Below are 22,167 nucleotides of genomic sequence, written 5' to 3' on the forward strand. Positions count from 1 at the left end.
GACACGCTCCCAGCGAAGGAGCCCACCACTCACTGGACCAAACATCCTGGTCCTTGCCAAAGATCAGCACCTCGGTTTTTTTACCGTTCAGCTTTAATGAATTTTGAATCATCCATTCAGAAACTGCTTGCATGCAGTTCCTGAAGCTGAACGCGGCGGTACCGACCGAATGGGCCAAGGACACCATAATCTGCGTATCATCTGCATATGATACCACCTCCATCCCCTGCGATTTTACTAACCTAGCAAGTGGGGCCACATAGATGTTGAACAGGGTCGGACTCAACGCCGACCCTTGCGGCACCCCACATTGCACTAGTTTTGCAGGGGAGAGGAACTCTCCAAGCTTGACTCTTTGCTCTCTTAGAGCTAAGAAAGAGGATAGAAGGCCAAGCGCTGGGCCCTGTACCCCCATCTCCCTCAAACGAGCTGTTAAAGTCGAGGGAGATAGGGTATCAAAGGCTGCCGTCAGATCAAGTAAGACTAGCAGAGTGGTCTGTCCTTGGTCAACCTTAGCTCGAATGTTATTCATCACCACAGTAAGTGCTGACTCAGTACTGTGGAATTTCCTGAATCCATGCTGGGACTGGTCCAAGAACCCAGAGGACTCAAGGAAGGTGGTAAGATGTAAGTTAAGGTGGGATTCTAACATTTTGGCAGGGGCTGGCAACAAGGAGATAGGTCTAAAATTTTTGAGAGTTTTAGGGTCCAGGGTGGGCTTTTTGAGTAAGGGCTTGACTATCGCCTTTTTCCAGGCTACCGGAAAAATTCCCTGAAGTATCGCGCCATTCATCACCTCCAATAATGGTGGTAACAGGGTATCCCTACATTCCTTCAAAATTTTCAAAGGACAGGGGTCCAGCGGAGAGCCAGATTTAATTTTATTCAACAGAGAGTCAAGGTCTTCAATGTTAAGAGGCGGAAAGACAGTAAGAGTCTTGGACGGATCTCTAGTCCAAGGCTCTAGGCTAGTGTGGGTTAGGCTGGGACCAACAACTAGAGTCCTTCTTTGTGCTTCTAGCGTCAGATAAATATCTGCGATTTTGGCATGGAAAAAGTCTGAAATCCTGTCGCAGAGCTCTTGCGAGCCTACGACTGGGTCAGGCTCTTGTAAGGAGGACATTTCTTTTTAACTCTCTCTGACCTTCACCATTCCTTTGTTTTCCTTTCTGAGTCCTTTACTTCTACTTTATCTCTTACTAACTTTTTATGACTTTTAATCTCCTACTTTGTCTCATTTATTGTAAAATATATATTATAAATATTCTAACTTATTTTTTTTCTCTTTCACGGATATTAAATTTAATCAAAATATGTAATTAAGTTTATATTACTTATAAGGTAAGTTTGATGTACAAAATTTACTTTCCCTATAGTCTTTTCCTTAACCTCACTAGTCTTCTCTGATGCTCGCACACCCCTGTCCCTTATTGCACTTGCCTCACTTATTCTGAATCCCCACGTTTACTCCCCTTTCCTCACTGCTCTCTCACACTCACCTTCTTTCAGACCTTCTCCTTTACTTTCCTTCCTCTCTCTTCCCTTTCTTCACTCCTTTACTCTTTTCCCTTCCCTTACTCTCCTTACTCAACTTCACTAACTCCTTCTCTTACTCTCTCTGTCCTCTTACTTCTACACTCCCCTTCCCTCATTCTCTCTCTGTTAGCCTCATTCCCTCCGTCCCCTTAGTCTCTCACTCCTCTTCTATCACGCTCACTCCGTATAAGTCAGCCATACTCCCACACTCACCATTTTTCAAACCTTCTCCTTTACTTTCCTTCCTCTCTCTTCCCTTACTTCATTCCTTTATTCTTTTCCCATCCCCTACACTCCTTACTCCACTTCACTAACTCCTTCTCTTACTCCCTCTGTCCTCTTTGTTCTACACTCCCCTTCCCTCATTCTCTCTCTGTTAGCCTTATTCTCTTCGTCCCCTTAGTGTCTCACTCCTCTTATGTCACGCTCACACCCTATAACTCAGCCACACTCCCACACTCACCTTCTTTCAGACTTTCTCCTTTACTTTCCTTCCTCTCTCTTCCCTTACTTAATAATTTACTCTTTTCCTTTCACTTACTCTCCTTACTCCACTTCACTAACTCCTTCCCTCTGTCCTCTTACTTCTACACTCCCCTTCCCTCATTCTCTCTCTATTAGCCTCATTCTTTCCGTCCCCTTAGTCTCTCACACCTCTTCTGTCACGCTCACTCCCTATAACTCAGCTCCCACACTCACCTTCTTTCAAACCTTCTCCTTTACTTTCCTTCCTGTCTCTTCCCTTCTTTCACTCCTTCACTCTACCTTACTCTCCTTACTCCACTTCATTAACTCCTTCTCTTACTCCCTCTGTCTACACTCCCCTTCCCTCATTCTCTCTCTGTTAGCCTCATTCTCTCCGTCCGCTTAGTCTCTCACATCTCTTCTGTCACGCTCACTCCGTATAACTCAGCCATACTCCCACACTCACCTTTTTTCAAACCTTCTCCTTTACTTTCCTTCCTGTCTCTTCCCTTATTTTGCTCCTTCACTCTTTTCTCTTCCCCTTACTCTCCAAACTCCACTTCACTAACTCCTTCTCTTACTCCCTCTGTCCTCTTACTTCTACACTCCCCTTCCCTCATTCTCTCTCTGTTAGTCTCATTCTCTCCGTCCCCTTACTCTGTCACTCCTCTTCTGTCACGCTCACTCCCTATAACTTAGGCATACTCCCACACTCACCTTCTTTCAAACCTTCTCCTTTACTTTCCTTCCTGTCTCTTCCCTTCTTTCGTTCATTCACTCTTTTCCCTTCCCTTACTCTCCTTACTCCACTTCACTAACTCCTTCTCTTACTCCCTCTGTCCTCTTACTTCTACACTCCCCTTCCCTCATTCTCCCTCTGTTAGCCTAATTTTCTCTATCCCCTTAGTCTCTCATTCCTCTTCTGTCACGCTCACCCCCTATAACTCAGCCACACTCCCTCACTTATCTTTCTTTCCTCCCTCACTCAGTCCTCTACTCTCACTTTTTCCTTCACTTTCTCTGTCTCCTCACTCCCTTACTCCCCTTGTCTTACGCTCACTTGCCTTTATCCAGTCTCTATCACCACTCTTTCCTCAACATCACTGCTCTTTTCTTACCCTTCCACACCCCCGTTCCTTTACTCCATTTTCTTCACTTATCCTCATTCCCCTTGTTCACTCCCCTTCTCCTCACTCACCTCCCACACTCACCTTCTTTCAGTCCCCCACTTCACTTCCCTTCCCCTCTCGTCCCTTTCTTTGCTTCCTCACTCATTTTCCTTTCCTCTCTCACTGCACTCCACTTCACTTACTCCTTTTGAATTTGTAAAGAATACAGCTCTTTTTTGAGAATTGGAGGTAGTTCTAAAAAGAACTGTTTTTTCTTCTTTTTTAGGTTTTTTTCTGAACAAACACAAAAACAGGGAATGCAAAACTGCTCAACAGGAGCAAAAAAAAGGGGAAAAATTAGGGCTGGGGAGGGCAGCGGTGTTCTTCCCTTTTGCGTGCAATGAGCTTGATGCTCTGCTCACCTTAGCAAAGCAGTTCATCGCATTGCTTACACTTGATAGTGATGTCACTGAAAACAGGCTGAATGTTCGGTATCATCTCCAATTCCACTGCTCTTCCTCTCCCTGATGTTGTTGCTCCTCCAGTGGATGTTGAGGCACCATCTCTTGGGGGATTACGTGCCAGGTCTCTGACACTCTCCCGGGCATAGTTCTGGGGGTGTCTCAGTTGGACATGGCGAATCATTGTGGAGTTGCCAAAACTGTACTTTCTTCTAGGATCTCCCCGTGAAAGCACAGTTTTGCAAATTTTGCACTCCACCTTTGGAGCATTAACCTTTTTCAATCCTGCAGGTATGGAAAAAAACTTCCATATAAAGTGCTCCTTGATCTTGGGCTGAGGAGGCTCTTCCTGGATGAAGTCATCTGAGTCCTCACTGCTGCTGGGTGATCTGGCAGCCATTCTTTTCACTAAATGGAAGAACAGAAAGGAACAGGTCTTGCTGTCTCCAAAGTGACAGAAGAAGTGAAGGAAATGGGTGGGGTTTTCATTAGTTGTAAAAAGAAACTGTTAACAACCAATGAAAAGAGTTATTTTAAGGTCACATGACTTGACGCGCTTACGCTGCGTGCACCGTAGCGCTTCCGGGGGTGCTTACGCAGCACGAACGTAGGCGCTTCCGGAGCGCTTACGCGGCGCGCCTAAATTACGTTTACTTTTTATTTTTTCGCACGCGGAAATAGCGCTCTCGCTGAGCTTACCGGTGCGCGCACCCTGAGCGCTCCAAGACAAAATGATAAAAAAAAAAAAACTACATGAAAAATACATTGTAAACATTTTTGGGGAAAAAATAATAATTAATAGTTATAAAAAACAGCTAATAAAAAAAAACAGTTTAAAAATCGTAGGTTACAAACTCAATGTACAAAGGAATTAGCTTTTAAAAAACCTTTGAAATTAACTGAAAAAACCATAGGTTTCACAATTGTTATAGTTAGGAATAAGCATTTAAAAAACCTTTGAAATTCACTGAAAAAACCATAGGTTTCACATTTGTTATAGTTAGGAATTAGCATTTTAAAAATCTTTGAAATTCACTATAAAAACCATAGGTTTCACACCAGTTATAGTTATCTAAACATTTTACTCATACAAAACCATTGAAATTCCCTCAAATGTATAGATATGAGAAACAGACTTTTCGACCATATGGCAGTCCCAAGAATATTTTTTCTCATTAAATTGAAACATGGAAAACTGGATAAATGAAAGGCAAGTGCCCAATATCATATTGTGAAAAACATGTATTATCCTTTAATGTTTGCATCGTGTTTCAACACATACATCATCATTTCCCAAAGATTCATTGCTAAATTTTTTGAGGGTATGATTAGAACAGAAAAAATAAAAATAGTGTTAACCCAAAGTGATATATATATATATATATATATATATTCACAGAAAAAACCATAGGTTTCACACCAGTTATAGTTAGCTGGAAGTTTTACATTACAGTGAAAGGAGGTCTGTCACTCTGTCACAAGGATGGTGTCATCAGTGATGTCATGAGTGATGTCACTGACCATGTCATGAGTGATGTAATATGTGACATCATCAGCAGTGCATTGCACGCGCAAGTTATAGTGAGTCCAACTAACTATAACGTGGGAATTTCAATGGTTTTATGTGAGTAAAACTTCCAGCTAACTATAACTGGTGTGAAACCTATGGTTTTTTCAGTGAATTTAATAGGTTTTTTAAATGCTAATTCCTAACTATAACTGGTGTCAAACCTATGGTTTTTTCAGTGAATTTCCTAGGTTTTTTAAATGCTAATTCCTAACTATAACTGGTGTGAAACCTATGGTTTTTTCAGTGAATTTCATAGGTTTTGTAAATGCTAATTCCTAACTATATATAGGGGCTCAAACCTATGTTTTTTTCAGTGAATTTTTAATAGCTAATTTCTATAGCTATGAAATATTATATTTTTTATAATAAATCCTATATTGTATATTTATGTAATACTATTTTTTTATGTATATTTTTCCCTTTTTTAAAAAAATTTTTGCCTTGGTGCGCTCCCGGTGCACGCACCGGTAAGCGCAGCGTTATGGCGCGCCTCGGTGTGCGTCCCGGTGAGCGTCCCGTTAGCGCCATTGCCGCGAACGAAAACATCATCGTGACGTATCGCGTAGTCGCGTGATGCGTCTTATGACGCACGGTGTAAGCGCACCCGGAAGCGCCCGAGCGCATACGATCGCGAAACGTAAGCGTCGCCGGGCTCGCTGCCGGGCGCGCACCGGGGCGCGTAGCGTAAGCGCGTCGTGTCATGTGACCTGAAAATAACACTTTTCATTGGGTCTGAACAGTTTCGGTTTCCAAATGATGAAAGCCCAGGTCATGTGACCTGAAAATAACACTTTTCATTGGTTCAGAACAGTTTTGTTTTCCAAATGATGAAACCCCCCACCTTTTTTCCTCATTCTCACTTTGTTCTTTGAGTGAGGGAGACCTGCTTCTATTGATAGAGAAAACGCTACAGTAGCAGCAGCAGCTGGAGCATCGGCAACACCACCACCACCACCAGCACAAGGACCACCACAACATCACATTGGTGGTGAACAAGAAGATGAGGAGGAGGAGGAAGAGGATGAGAGAAGGCAGTTCCTGCCTGAAGACAATCTCCCATATAAACCAAAGGAGCACTTTATATGGGAGTTTTTTAAATTCCCAAGGGGTGCAAAGAAGGTAAATGCTGCAAAGGTGACCTGTCTCATCTGTGGCACTGTACTATCCAGGGGGAACCCTGCCAAAAAATATTCATTTGGGAATCACACAATGATTCGCCACATGCAACGATTGCACCCCAATAACTATTCTGCAGCAGAGGTGAGAGAGCTGTGCAGAAACCTTCCACAATCGTCTTCCAGACCCTCAACAAGCCAAGAACCCACTCCATCGGGTCCAGAGGCAAGGGAGATGGTCCCAAACATACAAACCAAGTTTGGTAGATACAAAATCGTTTGTATACTTTGTGGGAAAATGATTACATATGGTGAGCAAAGTATTAATCTCATCAACCTTGCTGGTGACAACCACAAGTGTTCAAAGAAGCCTCAATTTTTTCCTGGTTTTTTTTGCTCCAGTTGAGCCGTTTACAACTGTTTTTTGTTTGTCCCCATAAAAAATACAAAAAATATATAAAATTCTTCATAAAAGCCAAAAAAAGTAAAAAATGTTCAAAAAAACAATAAAAAAATATAAAACAACAAAAAGAATAAAAAAACAGTTCTTTTTAGAACTACCTATAATTTATAAAAAAATGCTAAATTTTTTAATAACTCTGTCATTCTTTTTTCTCCAGGGTACGCGTAACGGTACGCTCCCCGGTGTGCGTACCGGGCGATCCCCCCGCAGAAATCGAAAAAAAATTTAAAAAATGTTTGCCCCGCGGGGCCCTTTTATGGCCCCCACATCAAACCTAGGGTGTCAGGGGGGGTCTACCCTACCCCCTTTTAGTCATTTCCCCCTTAGTTTTTGCCACCTCTTGTGTCTCGATCCTACCGGGACACAAGATGGCGGCCGCTCCGGACTGTTTGGAATGTTGACAGACACCCGAGAGCCAATCAGCTTTCCGCTCGCAAACTCGTGTAGCGCGCTGGTGCGCGCCCCGGTGCGCGTACCGGGGCGCGCTTATAGATATATATATATTTTTTTACCTAAATTACTCAAAATCCACTGGAGCACATATCTTGAGACATAGCAATGGCACATCGGGCTACCAGTCCCTACAATTTTGCCAAGTTTGGTGGAAATCCATTCAGCCGTTCGGGCTAAAAGTGAGTCCAACCGCCCTATGGAAATTAACATGGGGTAAACACATTTTGGGACCCCCCAAATATTTCGGCCCCCGCTTGACAAATCCCCCCCAAACTTTCATGGAAGGAGCAGAGCGGAGCGGGCCATCTTCTTTGAGAAATTCGCAAACATTCATCCACCAGCGCCAAAGTTATTCCCAATAGAATGTTGCGGATTTCCTATGGAAAACAATCCTAACTATAACTACCTACTGGCAACCGCCAGTAGGTAATATATATATATATATATCATACCACGAAAGCGACAAAGCACTTGCCGGTTTACATCTCCCCTGTCCGCTTTCTATGGCTACAACAACCAGCCAATGGGGTTCGCTGGCAGGACTTATGAAGAAAAGCCCCGCGAAAGACTGTTAATTTGAATCACACAGCAGACATCCGGCACTGATGAGGCAATCGCCGAAACGCGTCTGCCAAGGGCTGCGAGAGTGTGAGCTACGCGCTACTGTAATGCTGTGACCTGGTGGCATTAAAATTCAAGTTGGGCAATCCTAGCATGTGTCGGACTCGTTCATAAACTGGGCAAGATTGGAGGAGTATGTTTAGCGGAGGTCGGCTCTGCATACCGGCACGCCCCTCGGTCTGGAGCTCCACGTCTGCCGGCAAAAGTTGTTGGATGAAGTGCACGAACTGCACAACGTGGCGCTCCCCCCGACCTGGACTTTGTGTAGGTATCGGGGAGAGGGAGCAGATTATCTGCTGACAGGATTGCCCAGCAAAGGATTGATTTCGCCAGAGAATACCCGCAACGCAATGGAAGTGGCAGTAAGGAGAGCATTAGTTTAATGCCAACTATGGGACATTGCACCTTGTGTTGAACTCTGAACAGGCTGCTTTCACATAGCGGGATTATTAACGGCATCCAAGCACCCCATACCACGAAAGCGACAAAGCACTTGCCGGTTTACATCTCCCCTGTCCGCTTTCTATGGCTACAACAACCAGCCAATGGGGTTCGCTGGCAGGACTTATGAAGAAAAGCCCCGCGAAAAACTGTTAATTTGAATCACACAGCAGACATCGGGCACTGATGAGGCAATCGCCGAAACGCGTCTGCCAAGGGCTGCGAGAGTGTGAGCTACGCGCTACTGTAATGCTGTGACCTGGTGGCATTAAAATTCAAGTTGGGCAATCCTAGCATGTGTCGGACTCGTTCATAAACTGGGCGAGATTGGAGGAGTATGTTTAGCGGAGGTCGGCTCCGCATACCGGCACGCCCCTCGGTCTGGAGCTCCACGTCTGCCGGCAAAAGTTGTTGGATGAAGTGCACGGACTGCACAACGTGGCGCCCCCCCGACCTGGACTTTGTGTAGGTATCGGGGATAGGGAGCAGATTATCTGCTGACAGGATTGCCCAGCAAAGGATTTATTTCGCCAGAGAATACCCGCAACGCAATGGAAGTGGCAGTAAGGAGAGCATTAGTTTAATGCCAACTATGGGACATTGCACCTTGTGTTGAACTCTGAACAGGCTGCTTTCACATAGCGGGATTATTAACGGCATCCAAGCACCCCATACCACGAAAGCGACAAAGCACTTGCCGGTTTACATCTCCCCTGTCCGCTTTCTATGGCTACAACAACCAGCCAATGGGGTTCGCTGGCAGGACTTATGAAGAAAAGCCCCGCGAAAAACTGTTAATTTGAATCACACAGCAGACATCCGGCACTGATGAGGCAATCGCCGAAACGCGTCTGCCAAGGGCTGCGAGAGTGTGAGCTACGCGCTACTGTAATGCTGTGACCTGGTGGCATTAAAATTCAAGTTGGGCAATCCTAGCATGTGTCGAACTCGTTCATAAACTGCGCGAGATTGGAGGAGTATGTTTAGCGGAGGTCGGCTCCGCATACCGGCACGCCCCTCGGTCTGGAGCTCCACGTCTGCCGGCAAAAGTTGTTGGATGAAGTGCACGGACTGCACAACGTGGCCCCCCCCGACCTGGACTTTGTGTAGGTATCGGGGAGAGGGAGCAGATTATCTGCTGACAGGATTGCCCAGCAAAGGATTGATTTCGCCAGAGAATACCCGCAACGCAATGGAAGTGGCAGTAAGGAGAGCATTAGTTTAATGCCAACTATGGGACATTGCACCTTGTGTTGAACTCTGAACAGGCTGCTTTCACATAGCGGGATTATTAACGGCATCCAAGCACCCCATACCACGAAAGCGACAAAGCACTTGCTGGTTTACATCTCCCCTGTCCGCTTTCTATGGCTACAACAACCAGCCAATGGGGTTCGCTGGCAGGACTTATGAAGAAAAGCCCCGCGAAAAACTGTTAATTTGAATCACACCGCAGACATCCGGCACTGATGAGGCAATCGCCGAAACGCGCCTGCCAAGGGCTGCGAGAGTGTGAGCTACGCGCTACTGTAATGCTGTGACCTGGTGGCATTAAAATTCAAGTTGGGCAATCCTAGCATGTGTCGGACTCGTTCATAAACTGGGCGAGATTGGAGGAGTATGTTTAGCGGAGGTCGGCTCTGCATACCGGCACGCCCCTCGGTCTGGAGCTCCACGTCTGCCGGAAAAAGTTGTTGGATGAAGTGCACGGACTGCACAACGTGGCGCCCCCCCGACCTGGACTTTGTGTAGGTATCGGGGAGAGGGAGCAGATTATCTGCTGACAGGATTGCCCAGCAAAGGATTGATTTCGCCAGAGAATACCCGCAACGCAATGGAAGTGGCAGTAAGGAGAGCATTAGTTTAATGCCAACTATGGGACATTGCACCTTGTGTTGAACTCTGAACAGGCTGCTTTCACATAGCGATAATATTAACGGCATCCAAGCACCCCATACCACGAAAGCGACAAAGCACTTGCCGGTTTACATCTCCCCTGTCCGCTTTCTACGGCTACAACAACCAGCCAATGGGGTTCGCTGGCAGGACTTATGAAGAAAAGCCCCGCGAAAAACTGTTAATTTGAATCACACAGCAGACATCCGGCACTGATGAGGCAATCGCCGAAACGCGTCTGCCAAGGGCTGCAAGAGTGTGAGCTACGCGCTACTGTAATGCTGTGACCTGGTGGCATTAAAATTCAAGTTGGGCAATCCTAGCATGTGTCGGACTCGTTCATAAACTGGGTGAGATTGGAGGAATATATATATATATATATATATATATATATATATATATATATATATATATATATATATATATATATATATATATATTACCTACTGGCGGTCGCCAGTAGGTATATATAGTTAGGACCTAGTTTACATAGGAAATCCGCAACATTCTATTGGGAATAACTTTGGCGCCGGTTGATGAATCACCGCGAATTCCTCAAAGAAGATAGCCCGCTCTGCTCCGCTCCTTCCCTGAAAGTTTTGGGGGGATTCGACAAGTGGGGGCTGAGAAAAAAGGGGGAGTCCCAAAACGTGTTTTCCCCATGTTATTTTCCATAGGACGATTACATACAGCTATAGCCCGAACCGCTGAACGGAATTACACCAAACTTGTCAAAATGGTAGGGACTGGTACGCAGTAGGGCCTTTTGTTTAAATGGTGTAAATCCCTCCAATAGTTGTTGAGAACATTAAATTTGAAAAAGAAAATATATATATATATAAGCTTACTGTAAGCTTACTGTACTCTCTACCTTCCCGAGTATGAGCTGCATTCTGATTGGCTTGTACCTCGGTAGACTGAGGCACAGGAAAGCAGAAAAACAAACGTGTAGAACTCAAAAAGGGGGCAGGGTAGAAGCACCCTGATTCCCTAGGCCTGCTCAGGGGGTCCCATAAGGACCCTCAGGCCCCCCAATTTTTTTGGGGGAAAAATCGCAGGGTACGCCATCTTGGGACCAATGTACATGATAGCACCTCATTAAAAAGCATTGCAGTTAATAGAAGGTTTTAGGACTTTAGTTACGTTATAAATCATTTGTTGATGGTACCATACTCATTTTAGGAATTGTGGTGTGTTCTAAGGTGATTTTACCATGTGAAAAAGCCTTCTGCTGGGATATCATGAATCATGTTTGAAAGAAAACAATTATCTCATGCTTTTCCCACAGTGGTTTGGAAGGGGATCTATAAGCTAAACTGAAAGCATATTTTCTGTAAATTCACATTATCTTTCTCAGTCATGTGAGAATGAAGTCTGACATTCTCAGTAAAACATGTACATCCAACAAGGACAGAGACTGTCAGTTGATTCCTTTTTGTTCTACTGCAGCCTCCTAGAGTGTTCTAAAGAACAACTAGAGCGCTAACAGTCCTACTTATTATAAAGGTATGGCACACCTGAAGTCATCTTGATTTGAATAAAGTGGTAACTCTTAAAACATTTAATTTAAAAAGGAACAAAATGAGGGGGTATATTTTGCCATTGAAAGTATGATTAGTGCTGCAGAAATAAAGAGTAGGTCACATTTTGAGTGACTTCTCAAATCCTCTTCTATTTCATTAAAACATTCTGACATGCAGTCTCCCAAGATGGCCACCAGAGACAAAAGAGCCCAAATGTAGCCCTAATATCACCCAGATGTAGCTCAAGTATAGCCCAATGACAGAATGTCCCAGAGCTAACAGTCTTACTTATGACAAAAGTATGGCACTCCAGAAGCCATCTTGATTGGAATGAAGTGGTAGGTCTGAAAACATTTAATTTAAAAAGGAACAAAATGAGGGGGTTCATTTTGCCATAGAAAGTATGATTAGTGCTTCAGAAAGAAAAATTAAGGCACATTTTGAGTGACTTCTCAAATCCTCTTCTATTTCATTAAAAACATTCTGACATGCAGACTGAAACATGCACTTTGAATACCAGCAGCAGACTTCCCTGGTGAGCAGTAGCTTTACGACAGTGATCTAATGAGCAACTAGAGTGCTAACATTCAAAATTTATGGCAAATGTGTGACACATCTGAATGCCTTCCTAATGGAACCAAAGTAAACAAGCATTGAAAATGCAATAGATCTCGCCCTCATTTAAGTTAAAGCCATTCTGTTTGTAATGAGGTGGCTTTTTAGCTTTGCTTTTATTAGTGTTTTTCAAACTTTCATGTAAATAACATGCATATGTATGCATATATGTATATGTATGCATGCATTTATATTTGTATTTATAAAGATATGCAGATTATATATGTTTATATATGTATGTATATATATATTACCTACTGGCGGTCGCCAGTAGGTATATATAGTTAGGATTTTTTCCCTATGGGATTTTTGAAAATTCTATGTCTAATAACTTTGGCGTTTGTGGATGGAATTGGCTGAAATTTTCTGGAAAATGGAACATTTTGTTTCTGAGGAGCCCCTGAAAATTTGGGGGGGGTTCGTCCAGGGGGAGCCGAGAAAAAAGGGGGGTCCCAAAACGTGTTTTTAACATTGAGTTTTCCATAGGGCGGTTGTCCTCACTTTTAGCCCGAACGGCTGAATGGATTTTCACGAAACTTGGCTAAATTGTAGGGACTGGTAGCCCGATGTGCCTTTTGTAGGTCTCAATATATGTGCTGCAGTGGATTTTGAGAAATTAACGTTCAAAAAAAGATATATATCTGTAAGCGCGGACCGGGCAGCGCCCCGGTTCGCGGACCTTAAGCGTACCGGAACTTCGCGTAGCGAAGCTGATTGGCTCTCCGGTGTCTGTCAACATTCTAAACAGTCCGGAGCGGCCGCCATCTTGTCTCTCGGTAGGATCGAGAGACAAGAGGAGGCCAAAACAAAGGGGGAAATAACTATAAGGGGGCATAGTAGATCCTCGCTGACCCCCTAGGTTTAATGTGGAGGTTTTAAAGGGGCCCCGCGGGGCAAAAAAAAATAAAAACATTTTTTGTTTTTTTTCGTGGTTAGCGCCCGGTCCGCGAACCGGGAAGCATTCTGGGGAGCGTACTACAATGAAAAATGAATGATAGTCTTTTCAAATGCTGTATGTTAATTGATTGTTGGATTTTTTGATTATTTTTTATTTCCTTTATCTTCCCAGGGAGCGACCCGGTACGCGAACCGTTGAGCGCCTCGGTTCGCGGACCTTAAGCATTCCGGGAGTCCACCATTTTGTGTTTCGGTCGAATTAAGATACAAGATGGAGGGCAAATAATGTTCGGAATGGGTAGAAGGGGGCACGGTAGAGTTATCTTGACCCCCTAGGTTTTCTGAGGGTGGCTGAGGAGGTTTATATGTGCGAAAAAAAAACATTTTTTAAAAAAAAATTCGCGAGGTTAGCTCCCGGTACGCGTACCGGGTAGCGCCCCAGGGAGCGTACTTTGTTGAAAATTAGTGAAAAAAGTTAGAGTAAAATAATAATTGTGAGTGATTAGATGTAGGGTAGCTCTGAGAAGAGCTTTTGGGTTTATGGTACATTTAGGTACTTATAAGTAGGTACCAATGCACATTCTTAAATTCAGAGTGAAAACTCTGTTGCCCTCATCTGAGAAGTGAACTCCATCTCCTCTGTAGATATCTTGCATGTAGTAACGCAAGTTATTGTTGTACAGGGAGCCCATTCCATGGTCTCTCATGTAAGCTGAAACAGATTTGTTTACATGCTTCCTCGACTTCTCAATTTGTGGACAAAATTGGTTTGACCACCTCCATTTCTGTCTTTGGCATATATTTGAATATACCAAGGCAGTCTGAGGAAAAAGTGCCATTAATTGCTCAAAGGTGTCCTTTAAAAGCATTTCCAGACATACACCAGTCAAAGTGCCCAAGTCATTACCTCCACAGTGCACAATTAACAGGTCAGGTTTTGGCAAATGCATAAAGGTTTTCACCAATGGTATCAATTGGTGACATTTTAATCCTCTGTGGCCAAACCACTTAATTTCCACATCTTGTAAATTGAGGTTAGGTAAATTCCTGCTTTCAACGTACCTTTGAGCCCAGTGAATATAACTATGACCAACAATCCAGACAGAAAACATGGTGAGAGAAGGTTCTCCTGCAGTCAGATGAAGTGTGGCAATGAAATGGCAGTTGAAAAAATGAGAGTGTAAAATGAAAAAAAAACTGTGGAGTTTCTGTGTTCATGAAGCAGTAACAGTGATTGGTGGATTTTGATTGATGAAAACAGAAAGTTAGGGTGCACAGATGTGTTCTTTGAAAGATGTATTTTGAGTGGTCAATAAAAAATCATTAAATGAAAGAATGCACTGGATATGCAGGTGCACTGAGAGTTCAGAGTTCAATTGCAACATTGTTGTGTGAACTTGCAAACACCAGAGTTTTTCCAAGAGGTGGTTGCTATGGAAAATAGGCAGAAAGGGCAGAGGGGGAAGGGTTTTCATTTGAAAAAAAGTGAGGGAAGAGTTTTGATTGGGTGACATGAGAAATATGTGTGAAGAATTACAGCATTTCTGTGCTTTTGATAGCTGCAGACTCTGGAGTGCATACCTTTTGCTCTGCTGAAGACAAATTGGTGTGTTTCTTAGACTGTTTTCAAACTCAAAGTATACCTACTGGCGAACGCCAGTAGGTAATATATATATATATATATATTCACTGGAAAAACCATAGGTTATAGACCATATATAGTTAGGAATTAGCATTTACAAAACCTTGAAAATTCACTGAAAAAACCATAGGTTATACACCATATATAGTTAGGAATTAGCATTTAAAAAACCTTATTTTACTCACACAAAACCATTGAAATTCCATATATAGTTAGTTGTACTAACTATATATCGCGCACCCGCAATCCACTGCTGATCATGTCACATATTACATCATTCATGACATGGTCAGTGACATCACTGATGACATCACTGATGACATCTCAAATGACACACTGATGACATCACTGATGACATCTCAAATGACATCACTGATGACATCACTGATGACATCTCATTTGACATTACTGATCACATCACTGATGACATCATTCATGTGATAATACGATGAAGCTCTTCAGACTCTAATATAACCTTAGATACACTCAGTGTAAACAGACACTCACAGACTGTCACTCATCCATGGAGTTACTCACACACCTAGTCAGTCATGCAAAGAATCAATCACACCTCCATTTCCTCAACTATACAGTTATACACACCTTAATTATTCAAACATATACTAACACATATTTACTCTCTTATACAATCCCTGATACAAGTTCACAATGATCCATACAGCCACTCACACATTCACTGGCTCTTTTGCACAGTTATTTATATATGTCAACTCTCACATGTACTGTGTTTTACATATGTACTTACTTTGACATGTAGCACTGAGATATCCATTCACTCACCAATACACTGATGCACACAGTCAACCGCCCATACAGCTGTTTCCACATGCACTTTTGAACCCATACATCTAGTGAATCAACTGGTCACACATCTATGCACAGAGTCATACACCTCCCAGCCACCCACACACACACTCAGTCTCCCATACAAATACTTGGGCAACCAATCAATAACCCATATAGTTACTCATATAGCTACTGAACAACACATGCAGCAGTTTTCAGAACAACAGACATAATGATGCACAAATTAAGACAGTTTAGTCACTAACCCATGCACTCAGTGAGACACATTTAATCACTCATTCATACAGTCATGCACCTACTAAATCCTTCATCCAGACACTTATACATCCACTCATTCTTAAATATGTAAGACATATTTTAACTTTACAGAAAAATACAGTCACTGGATGTTGTCATCAGTGATGTCATTTGAGATGTCATCAGTGATGTCATCAGTGATGTCATTTGAGATGTCATCAGTGATGTCACTGACCATGTCATGAATGATGTAATATGTGACATGATCAGCAGTGGATTGCGGGTGCGCGATATATAGTTAGTACAACTAACTATATATGGAATTTCAATGGTTTTGTGTGAGTAAAATAAGGTTTTTTAAATGCTAATTCCTAACTATATATGGTGTATAACCTATGGTTTTTTCAGTGAATTTATATATAAACACATACATATATATAAATGCATATGCATATATACCCATATATATATGTATATGTGTGCGTGTAGAGAGAGGTAGAGAGGTAGAGGTGTAGAGGTAGAGAGGTAGAGGTAGAGAGGTAGAGACTAGTAGAGAGAGAAGTAGGGAGAGGTAGAGAGGTAGAGAGGTAGAGAGTAGAGAGTGGGTAATAGAGAGTAGAGAGTGAGTAGTAGAGAGTAGTAGAGAGCAGTAGAGAGAGTGGCAGAGAGAGAGAGTAGTAGAGTGAATAGTAGAGTGAGTAGTAGAGAGTAGTAGAGAGTGAGTAGTAGAGAGTGAGTAGTAGAGAGTAGTAGAGAGTATGTAATAGAGTGAGTAGTAGAGAGCAGTAGAGAGTGAGTAGTAGAGAGTAGTAAAGAGTGAGTAGTAGAGAGTAGTAGAGAGTGAGTAGTGTAGAATGAGTAGTAGATGGTAGTAGAGAGTGAGTAGTAGAGAGTGAGTAGCAGAGAGAGAGAATAGTAGAGAGTAGTAGAGAGTGAGTAGTAGAGTGAGTAGTAGAGAGTAGTAGAGAGAGAGTAGTAGAGAGAGAGTAGTAGAGAGTGAGTAGTAGAGAGTAGTAGAGAGTGAGAAGTAGAGTGTGAGTAGTAGAGAGTAGTAGAGAGTGAGTAGTAAAGAGTGAGTAGTAGAGAGTAGTAGAGAGTGAGTAGTAGAGTGAGTATTAGAGAGTGAGTAGTAGAGATTAGTAGAGAGAGAGTAGTAGAGAGTGAATAGTAGAGAGTAGTAGAGATTGAGAAGTAGAGAGTGAGTAGTAGAGAGTGAGTAGTAAAGAGTGAGTAGTAGAGAGAGAGTAGTAGAGAGTGAGTAGTAGAGGGTAGAGAGTAGTAGAGAGTGAGTAGTAGAGAGTAGTAGATAGCGAGTAGTAGGGAGTGAGTAGTAGAGAGAGAGTAGTAGAGAGTAGTAGAGTAGTAGAGAATGAGTACTAGAGAGTGAGTATTAGAGAGTAGTGGAGTAGTAGAGAGTAAGTAGTAGAGAGTAGTGGAGAATATTCCAAAGTTTGGCACAGCACCACTTGCAGAACAAGTCCAATCAAATCATATCACTTAGAGTCCTTATTGAAGCGCTGAATCTTGGTGTATATTCAAATGCTTTTATTTTCCTTAAGTTTATGTACCACAGCCAGCCGATGCGTTTCGTTCTGTACAACAGAACTTCTTCAGGGCGTTCCTATTTTCTTCAAGTTATGTCGGTATCCTGTTGTCATATAAGTAGATATTTCTTCCAAATGTTAGATGAGACGTAAGTACATTCTTATTCAAAGTGACTAGGTATCAATTTTACCCACACAATTCGGGCAGATTTGAGTAATTTATAGCTTCCTCAAAGTCAGTCTTTCAAAAATTCCAAAGTATAGGACATGATAATCCAAATCAAATGTTTCTCAAGAAAAGTCATTTTCAATCGTTCGGAATATCGGCGTTTTGGCAGCTATGACCCACGGACACGGTTTATGACTTTTCTTGAGAAACATTTGGATTTGGATTATCATGACCTATACTTTGGAATTTTTGAAAGACTGACTTTGAGGATGCTATAAATTACTCAGGTTCATGGATGCTGCTTGGAACGCCCCCAGCAACACCCATTGCACACCCCTTTAACGCAGTACACTGCGTTAAAGGGACTGATATTTATCAGGCAGGATTACGCCACAAAAAGTGGCTTAGTCCTGCCTGATGAATATCACTCAGTCTTCTGCGCCACCGGAACGTCACAAAAAGTGCGTAATTCATGACATGGTCAGTGACATCACTGATGACATCACTGATGACATCTCAAATGACATCACTGATGACATCATCCATGTGACAATCAAATACACTTCATCACACACTAGTATAATCTTTCATCACTCACTGTAAAATAGAAAGTGCCATATTTGAAACCATTGACACACCAATAGAAATTTCTAAACACCCACTCAGTTATTCATAGAACTATACACACATCTAATCACTTACCTATAGATTCAGTGTTATATGCAGTGAATAATCAACAGAACACTATCAAATATACTTATACCCCTATTTCAACATTACACACCAGCACACATTGTATTCACTTATAAAGACATCATTCTGACTTATGCAAAAAATTGATTATACTTACATTTACTCACCTACACACTTATACAAACACCACTTCATCTATTTATATAGATAGTAACTTACACTTAGTGTGTTATAAAATCACTCTTACAAGCATACAGTTATCCATATAGTGACTCATACAATCACTAAGTCGTAGGCACACTTAATTAGATATAACTGTCACATACACTGCCTTTTTTTCAAGTTTAATGGAGATGTACCATTGAGAGAAATTTTTTCATCACCACCACACTCATAAACATATACACTCACTGAAACAACTGTTATAACATGTAGTCTTAACCTCATATACCTACTGAATGAACTATTCACACATTTTTTGGCAATCACATATCCCCCACCAAACCACATAGACATTCATTTACCCATACAAATACTCAGTTAAGAAACCAATAACAAATTTTGGCCCACATGCATCAAGCATTTTTGGAGTCGCAAACGGTGCGATTCCTTAAAATCGGCTGTTTGTGATTCCAAAAGTGCTTTTTGGGATGCATGAAGCAATTTTAGAATTCGTAAAATTTTTGCGAGTTCTAAAATTGCGATTGCTTTTAAGAAGTCGCAGATGTGCGATTTCTTAAAAGCAATGCATCATTACTTTTAAAAGTGCAAAATCGCAATTAGGGTGTCAAATTTACCGAGTGATTGAACCACTCGGTAAATTTGGAAAAAGTGTTTAAAATGCTGAAAATGTTTTTTTTTCAACATTCATGTTTCACACACACATGTCCTTAGGACATGTGTGTGTGAAACATGATGCGAAAAATACATTTCAGAGGTGCATGGGGGGGTCCTTTGGACCCCCCCCGCACCCATGAAATTTTCAAAGTGCCACTCGCAATTTGCTAATGCCTTCCCATTGACTCCTATGGGCCTTTTGGCCCATAGGAATCAATGGGAATTGCGAAAATTAACTTAAGAATTCGGTATTTATTTGGGATTCGGTAAAAAATGCGATTTTTACCGAATCACAAATGAATACCGAAAATAATGATGCATAGCATTTTGCAATTCTTAATTTGCGATTCCTTATTTTTCGCAAATTAAGAAGTGCAAAATGTCTCAATGATGCATGTGGGCCATAGTCTTTAACAAAGCAATTAAAACAAAGCAATAAAGACTTTCACACAGTTTAGTAACTACACATTATATGTAGTGAGACTCTACAAATTAGTCAAGGAAACAATCAATGACACTGTTACTAAATCCACCATCCACACATTTATATTTATATATCCACTCATTCTTCAATGCAAAGTAGTGTATTTATAATACATATTTAAATATCAAAGAAAACCACATTTACTGGATGATGTCATCAGTGATGTCATCAGTGATGTCATTTGAGATGTCATCAGTGATGTAATCAGTGATGTCACTGACCATGTCATGAATGATGTAATATGTGACATCATCAGCAGTGGATTGCGGGCGCGTGAGTTATAGTGAGTACAACTAACTATAATGGGGGTGTGGTGTTGGGTTCAATCAGGCCTACATACTCTGCTAAACTCTCGAACACCTTAGTATAGAAGTTGGCACGGACACTGGAAAATGCAAAAGACAGGTTTATTAAGACCCCATGGGGTGGTGGTACATTCCTACAGCACCCTTCGGCAATGCAAGAAGTAGCACACCGAACATTGGTGCGCAACCTCTTTTATACAGTTTAATAGCAATTAAAAGGTAGGCGTTTACAAGTTTACACATTTTAGGTACATATAAGGTCATTTTTGGAACACAGCCAGCATGTGGGAGGAGTCCAGTAGTACTGGTCAGTTTGGGATAACATTCCTAAAGAATGACCAGTTGATGTATAATGCGCATGTGTGCTTGACCAGTACTAAAAATAGCCTGTTGCTGGGCAAGGTAAACGACCATGGGTATCGAAAAAGGACAAAAGGGCATGCTGACCACGAGACAGCGTGTTCATACAAAATGGAAGCCAAAGGATTCAAAATGGACCCCGTATTTTGTTAGTCAAGTTAAGAGAAAAGATCGTGTAGCTGTGCTAAACGCTAACTCAGGAGCTGCCAAAATACGACAGACGGCCCTTTTAGCGTTTAGCAAAAGCTACCTCATAACGAAAGTAATCAGGGTTTTCATCATCGATATTGATGGCCATTATCTTCATCATTTCATCATTAATTAGTTTCTCTTGCTTAATAATAGCTCGTTTGGACGGAATACAAGCTGTGATACATACAGAGCATAATGTAGGACCACATTGAATACATAGACACAGGGAAAACAGTACTCCGATATAGTTAATAGCTTCCAACCCCATGTACTAAGTAGAGTCCAGAACCAACTAGAAAAGGTCCATGTTCCATTCTCTGAGTGAATCTCAGCAGCTATTTTATGCAGCTTAGTAATAGCATCATACACGGAAGGTGAATTATCTGGCACGTACACACAGCAACTACTACCGATAATGCGGCATGCACCTCCACGATCAGCTAGTATCACGTCTAGAACCATCCTATTCTGGAGCGTTACAATTCTAGTAATCTGCAATTCTTCAGTTACGTTTCCCAAAGCAGAGGCAGTTTCATTAGCAACTGCTTCCACAACACGTGTAAGTCGTCTTATCTTTCTACTGTTTAATGCAGCTCCTACAAATGAAAATAATCCTAAATTGAAATCTACATATTGCTGTAAAGAGGTATCGGTCTGGTCTACTCCATCGATATCTAATGTTCTTTTAACCCTATTTAGTACAAAATCATGGTACAATACGTAATCGTTGTGATACATAGGTGGAGCAATAAACACAGGCGGTAACACAAAAGATATATAACAAGCTCCTAACCATCCAATTGGAAGACGGTGATATCCCTTATTTCCGCAAATGAAATATGTATTACGTGATGCTACAAATGCAATTCCATTTGGTGTATCAAATGTAAGCGTGATATTACATTCGCTTCGGCCTACAGGGATTGTACCTTTATTTCGAATACAAAGATCTGCTTTCGTATCAATAACAGTTATCACATGAGAGTTTGACACATTTATGAGCCTTTGATTTGTAAAAATACGAGGTATAGATACATTGTCCGGACGGTATTCTTCCCATTCAAATTTAGTTCCTTCAGCTTGTGGATAGCCATCTTTGTCATTGAAGCATATTTTATTTAACCGAAAAAGTAGTCCACCTTTCGTTGGCCATCGTAAAGTGAAAAGAAGAGTGTACCAAGCATTGCAGGAACCATTATGAGAAAACGGGAGAGGAATAAGTGGAGTTCCTCCCCTCTTCTGATGTCCAGGCAACATTCCACATACCCAACAATTTGACATGTTGGTCATGTTATGAGTGTGATGCAAAATCTGAATGAAACTGTTATTCAAATAAGTCTGTCTATGTCTCTCTTCATGATAAGGCAAAGAAAAATGGAAATGCTCAGATGGGCTTGGAGTGGTAGGCAGTAAATGTTCTCGTGCAGGAAACAATTGTTCTATAGTCCAAGCTATTACTGCTATTACCACTATAGTCAAATCAAACAGTACAGCACCAAATATTCTCCCCTTTCTTGTCGGAGGAGGTGCCATAGTTCACGAAACAAAATTCTTCAGAAGCAAAACTAAAAAATAAAAAGGTAGTTCTGGACTGAGGCTGCCGTTGGTTTTTTCTCCGAGATTCAAGACGGGTGTCGCTACACTGGACAGAACTGATCCCCCCCCCTTGATATTCCCGGCTTCCGTTTCACAAACCTCAGAACGGTAACTA

The sequence above is a fragment of the Lissotriton helveticus genome, chromosome 6 (genome assembly GCF_964261635.1).
Source record: "Lissotriton helveticus chromosome 6, aLisHel1.1, whole genome shotgun sequence".
NCBI classification, from domain to species: Eukaryota; Metazoa; Chordata; class Amphibia; order Caudata; family Salamandridae; genus Lissotriton; species Lissotriton helveticus.